The sequence below is a fragment of the Antechinus flavipes genome, chromosome 6 (assembly GCF_016432865.1).
Source record: "Antechinus flavipes isolate AdamAnt ecotype Samford, QLD, Australia chromosome 6, AdamAnt_v2, whole genome shotgun sequence".
Classification (NCBI taxonomy): Eukaryota; Metazoa; Chordata; class Mammalia; order Dasyuromorphia; family Dasyuridae; genus Antechinus; species Antechinus flavipes.
In genome coordinates this window covers 124,594,184-124,601,242 of record NC_067403.1, presented here as the reverse complement: position 1 = coordinate 124,601,242, position 7,059 = coordinate 124,594,184, and the positions used below count along the sequence as shown (strand labels likewise).

The 7,059-nt window shown below is 35.8% G+C and overlaps 1 pseudogene; it reads right to left on the bottom strand.

The window, feature by feature from the left end:
* Nucleotides 1-3,898: 3,898 nt before the first annotated feature.
* On the bottom strand, nucleotides 3,899-4,484 carry LOC127541440 (zinc finger protein 131-like; annotated as a pseudogene).
* Between the last annotated feature and the right edge of the window lie 2,575 nt (nucleotides 4,485-7,059).

The following is a 7,059-nucleotide window of genomic DNA, read 5'->3' as shown; positions in this document are numbered from 1 at the left end:
CTAAAATTAAAAAGAGAAATTAATGATATTGAAAGTAAGAAAAAACTATTGAATTAAAAAATAAAACTAAGAGTTGGTTTAATGAGAAACCAAGAAAATTGATAAACCTTTGTAAATCCGATTAGAAAAAGGAGAGAGGAAAATCAAATTAATAGTCTTAAAAATGAAAAAGGAGAACTTTCCACCAATGAAGAGGAAATAATAAGGTCTTACTTTGCCCAACTTTATGCCAATAAATTTGATAACCTAAGTGAAATGGATGACTACCTCCAAAAATATAGGCTTCCCAGATTAACAGAGGAGCAAATAAATTGCTTAAATAATCCCATTTCAGAAAAAGAAATAGGATAAGCTATTAATCAACTCCCTAAAAAAAAATTCCCAGGACCAGTTGGATTTATATGTGAATTCTACCAAACATTCAAAGAACAAATAGCCCCAGTGCTTTATAAAGTATTTGAAAAAATAGGGAATGAAGGAGTCCTACCAAATTCCTTTTATGACACAGACATAGTACTGACACCTAAATCAAGTAGGTGAAAACAGAGAAAGAAAATTATAGACTAATCTCCCTAATGAATATTGATGCTAAAATCTTAAATAAAATATTAGCAAAAAGACTACAGAAAATCATCCCCAGGAAATACATGACGATCAAGTAGGATTTATGCCGGGAATGCAGGGCTGGTTCAATATTAGGAAAACTATCAGCATAATTGGCCATATTAATAACCAAATTAACAAAAACCATACGATCATCTCAATAGATGCAGAAAAAGCATTTGATAAAATCCAACATCCATTCCTATTAAAAACACTTGAGAGTATAGGAATAAATGGGTTTTTCCTTAAAATAATCAGTAGCATCTATTTAAAACCAGCCGTAAGCATCATATGTAGTGGGGACAAACTGCAACCATTCCCAATAAGATCAGGAGTCAAACAAGGTTGCCCACTATCACAGTTGCTATCCAATATTGTATTAGAAGTGCTAGCTTTGGCAATAAGAGTTGAGAAAGAGATTAAAGGAATTAGAATTGGCAATGAGGAAACCAAATGATCACTCTTTGCTGATGATATGATGATATACTTAGAGAACCCCAGAGATTCTACTAAAAAGCTATTAGAAATAATCTATAACTTTGGCAAAGTTGCAGGATACAAAATAAACCCACATAAGTCATCAGCATTATTATATATCACTAACAAAACCCAACAGTTAGAGTTACAAAGAGAAATTCCTTTTAAAGTAACTACTGATTATATAAAATATTTAGGAATCTATCTGCCAAGGGAAAATCAGAAACTTTATGAGCAAAACTATAAAACACTTGCCACACAAATTAAGTCTAATCTAACCAACTGGAAAAATATTAAATGCTCTTGGATTGGATGAGCAAATATAATAAAGATGACAATACTATTAAACTAATAGATTTCTTTAGCACTATACCAATCAGATTCCCAAAAACTATTTTAATGACCAAGAAAAAATAACAAAGTTCATATGGAAAAACAAAAGGTCAAGAATTTCAAGGGAATTGATGAAAAAAACATCAAATGAGGGTGGCCTAGCTGTACCAGATCTAAAATTATATTATAAATCAGCGGTTACCAAAACTATCTGGTATTGGTTAAGAAATAGATGAGTTGATCAATGGAATAGATTCAGTTCAGAGGACAAAACAGTCAATAATTTTAATAATCTAGTCTTTGACAAACCCAAAGACCCCAGTTTTGGGGATAAGAACTCATTATTTGACAAAAACTGCTGGGAAAATTGGAAATTAGTATGGCAGAAACTAGGCATCGACCCACACTTAAAACCATACACCAAGATAAGGTCAAAATGGATTCATTACCTAGGCATAAAGAATGAGATTATAAATAAATTGGAAGAGCATAGGATAGTTTACCTCTCAGACCTGGGGAAGAGGAAGGAATTTATTACCAAAAAAGAACTAGAGATCACTATTGACTACAAAATAGAAAATTTTGATTATATCAAATTGAAAAGTTTTTGTACAAACAAAACTAATGCAGACAAGATTAGAAGGGAAACAATAAATGGGAAAACATTTTTACAGGCAAAGGTTCTGATAAAGGCCTCATTTCCAAAATATATAGAGAATTGACTCTAATTTATAAGAAATCAAGCCATTCTCCAATTGATAAATGATCAAAGGATATGAACAGACAATTCTCAGACAAAGAAATTGAAACTATTTATAGACATGTGAAAATATGCTCCAAGTCATTATCAATCAAAGAAATGCAAATTAAGACAACTCTGAGATACCACTACACACCTGTCAGATTGGCTAGAATGACAGGGAAAAACAATGCGAAATGTTGGAGGGGATGTGGGAAAATAGGGACACTGATACATTGTTGGTGGAATTGTGAACACATCCAGCCATTCTGGAGAGCAATTTGGAATTATTCTCAAAAAAAGTATCAAACTGTGCATACCCTTTGATGCAGCAGTGTTTGTACTGGGCTTATACCCCAAAGAGATACTAAAGAAGGGATAGGGACCTGTATGTGCCAAAATGTTTGTGGCAGCCCTGTTTGTAGTGGCTAGAAACTAGAAAATGAGTGGATGCCCATCAATTGGAGAATGGTTGAGTAAATTGTGGTATATGAATGTTATGGAATATTATTGTTCTGTAAGAAATGACCAGCAAGATGAATACAGAGAGGATTGGCGAGACTTACATGAACTGATGCTAAGGGAAATGAGTACAACCAGGAGATCATTATACCTCAACAATGATACTATACGAAGATATATTCTGATGGAAGTGGATTTCTTCAACAAAGAGATCTAACTCAGTTTCAATTGATCAAGGATGGACAGAAGCATCAATACCCAAAGAAAGAACACTGGGAAATGAATGTAAACTGTTTGCATTTTTGTTTTTCTTCCCAGGTTATTTTTACCTTCTGAATCCAATTTTTCCTGTTCAGTTCTGCACACATATCTAGGATACACTGAGACATATTTAACTTGTATAGGATGCTTGCCATTCAGGGGAGAGGGTGAAGGAAGAGAGGGGAAAAATCGGAACAGAAGTAAGTTCAAGGGATAATGTTATAAAAAAAAATTACCCAGGCATGGGCTCTGTCAATAAAAAATTATAATAATAAAAAAGAAGTTAAAAAAAAAGATTTTATAGCCGAATAGTAATAGAGTAGAAACTAGAATCAGAGCTGTCTGACTTCCAATTCACTATTCAAAAGAACAGTCCAAATTGAAGTGAAATGTGAAACATAAAGTATCATTATTTTTTTGCATTCTGAAACTTTGAACACCATTCCTCTGTCCCTGCCGCAGAGCTGGCCTCATTGAACAGTGGGGTGGGGGAAAAAAATCCAAAAGCTAAAATTTTACAGCACAGTGACAAATGTGTTTGGTTCATGCAAACCTGTGTTTTCTACATATTCTAACATGGATTAGAATACATGAACATATATATGTATTCTGATGATTTCACATGTGAGTTTATAATATGCAAAATGTTTCAGGAAGGGCAATGACCTGGGAAGAGGGAACTTTTATAACAATGAAAGTAGCTACATTCATACCAAACAGTATAATAAGTTGCAATCCATTTAAGTTTCCACTAATCAACTTTTCAAAACTACCCCATTTCTGGGAAAAATTTTTTCCTCTGTGGCATTTAGTGAAAAAAAAAAAAAAAAAAAAAAAGAAAAGAAAAAAAAAAAAAGAAAAGGAAAAAAAGAAGAAAATTCAGTTCTGGATAATATGAGCGATTCAGCAGTATAGGAAAAATTCTAGGTTTGGTCCACCTGTCTGTTTTCCTAAGGATAGTCACACTGCCCTTAGTTCAAAACCCCAAAATGTAAATTAAAAAAAATATATTCATTTGGTATTTCATCCTACAACTGGCACAGCTTTTCTATCCTGTTTTTAAAGTTTGTCCATCTACCATTGGTTCAGTCTTTAAATCTTCACCTTGTTCGTGATCTTCCTTATTGGCCTCAGCAGCATCTGCTTGGCTCTCTTTACTCTCTTCTAATTCTCCCTGGTCCATGATTTCAGAGTCCCCTTGCTCTAGGTCAGCTTCTTCTAGAAGGTTATTCTGTACTTCCATCTGCATTTGATTTACATGCTCAACATGCAGCTCCTCTACATGTACTTCCGTTCCTTCTTCCGTATGAATTCGACCCACTTCTAAATAACTGACTTGGAGCTGTTCTGGTAGTTCCTCCACCTGTGTTCCTTGCACCTGATTGTCCTCTAACAAATCTACATGGACCTGTTCCACAGTCACTTGGGCTGAATCCACCTGGACCTGAAGCAGTAGCAATACATGTACCTTCCCCACTTGTCCTATAATAGTCATCGATGTCACAGGTTCAGTTTCCACTGTCTCTACAGAAAGAAGCTCTTCTGTCACTATTCATTCTGAAATGTTGTGTCTTTCCTTGAGATGTCTCCTTAGTTCATTTCCTTGCATAAATATACTCAGTAAATATACTGAGTCGAGAGTTTAGCCGACAACCAGATTCATCTTCATGTCACACTACTGTGGTTGGTGGCTGGGCTCCTGTACTCCCCTCACTGAGACCAAGCTGGTCTGAAAGACTCACCAGAAAGCTAGCGGAGCCCCAAGTGAAGGAGACAAGAGATTCATTCCATCTTTGTGCTGGCTGGAGGCTGAAGAAAACAGAGGCAGAGGCTGAAGGACAAAACTTTTGGATTTGGAGATATTCGGAGGGCTCTAAGCTAAACCGGCTGTGTTTTGAGAAGAACAAGAACTCCAACATTTTGGTGCCTGAACAGGGACTAACAGACCCCTCAGTGGATTTCAGTGGAAAAGCTACGATCCTGATTCAAGTGGAAAAGCCTCTAATCCTGATCCAGTGGAAAAGTCTTCTTGACCCAGAAATTAGGGTGAGTGCAACAAAGAAATTTTGTTAGAAGAGTTAAAGTAGAATTTCAGCTAAGATGGGACAGATATTTAGAAAACAGCCTGTTTCTGTTCAAGGAACATGTTTAGAGAGCATTGTCAAAATTATGGAAAGCCAAGGTTTAATTATAAGTTTACAGCAAATCACTGAACTTTTACAAACTGTTAAAGGACATATGTCCTTGTTTCTCTCTAGAAAAGGAATTAGATCTAAACGAATGGAAATTGGTAGGAGAGGATCTTTGTCAATTCTATAATAAAAATGGGCCTAACTCAATTTCCAAAGACATACTTAATACATATAATTTAATACAACTAGCTTTAGGAAATTTTATAAGTATTAAAATAAGGAAAAAGAAGAAACAGCAGCAGGGAGAGGTGTCAACTATACCAGGTGAAAACGAGCAAGAATCAGATAAGGATGGAGTTAAGTACAATTCTGAGTATGATACTTCACAGCAGGAGGAATTAGGTGATTCCACATCTCATGACCCTCCCCTCTCATGGGTAGAGGAAGAAAGGGGGGGAAGAGAGGCAGAAACACAGTCAGCTTCTCCTGTAAAGCAGAATTTGACAAGATTAGAAAAGACATTAATTAAAGCAAAAAATGAAGGAGAAGATATATCTGATTTTATAAATGCATATCCTGTTATTGAAAAGCTTGACTCTTCAGGTCAAAAAGAGAGAAAATATACTCCTTTTAATTTGGAAAAAATTAAAGATTTGAAAAGGGGTTGCACACTTTATGGGGCTACATCATCTTATGTGAAGATGTTACTAGATAATTTGTCTTATGAAATCCTAACCCCGAATGATTGGAAATCTTTATTGTGGCTTTCGGAGTTTCATGAAATATGTAAGATTCAAGCTCAACGCAATAGACAAACAGGAACTATTGGACAACTCACTTTTGACCAACTAGCTGGTCAAGGTCAGTATGCAGAAAGTTCAGAACAGATTTATTATCCCATAACAGTGTGTGAGCAAATTTCTAAGGCTGCAATAAAAGCTTGGAATTCTCTCTCTGGACAGAAAGATGAAAATAATGCTTTCACAAAAATAGAGCAATGTCCCAACGAACCTTTTGTAGATTTTGTGGGATGTTTGCAAACAGCTGTAATAAGAACCATTGGAGACAATGCAGCAACAGAAATAATGACTAGACATTTGGCTAAGGAAAATGTCAATGAGGTTTGCAAGAGAATTATATGGGGGCTAGACAAAAATGCTCCTTTAGAGGAGATCATAAGACGCTGTGCCACAGTGGGCACAAATGCTTATTATGCCCAAACTATGATGAACATGGAAAGGCAAGGTCCTTCTTCGCAGAGGAATTCTAGAGAAACTCATCGATGTTTTCAGTGCGGAAAAGTTGGACATTTGAGAGCTCGTTGTAGATATGGAGATGGAGTGAGAAGACAGGGTGAGAGAAAACCCAAAACCCCATGTCCAAAATGTAACCGAGGCTTTCACTGGGCCTCTGAATGTAGGATGACCCAGAGAAATGAGAGGTAGGATCCAGCTCCAAAGTATCAATCAAAGGACAGGTGGGGCATGATTGCAGCTGAGGTTACACCCAGAGAGACTTTAGAAATTCAGGACTCTGATGTCATCAACCAACAGAAAAGCAATCAGGATTACAGTTGGGAAGAATACAGACCTTTTAAGATAACAAGGCAGTACCTAGCGCAAACAGCTCCAATGTAATTACCAGATAATGAAGAGAAATCCCAAAAGTGGTAAATAGAAGGGAATTAGATAGGTTAACTACTTGGAGAAGAGGATCTGCTTATATTTCCACAGATGGAGAAAGAATCAGATGGCTGACAATGAGACTGTTAAAAGGACTTTTAAAATCTTCAGGAATCATTGGATTTCCTAAGACAAGAGGAGACTGTTTCAGTTCTTGAAAAACTAGCAAGAATCATTGGATTCCTTAAGATGAAAAATTGTTGATGAGACTTTTTGCAGTACTTCAGAGCTTACAGCAATTATTAGATTCCTGGCACATGAACTAATGGACAATGGGTTCCTTATGGACTATTTCTAGGACTTATGGACATGTGTAAATTTTCAGATTGATTCATGTTATTTGTTACGTTAATACTAGTCTGTGTTATAT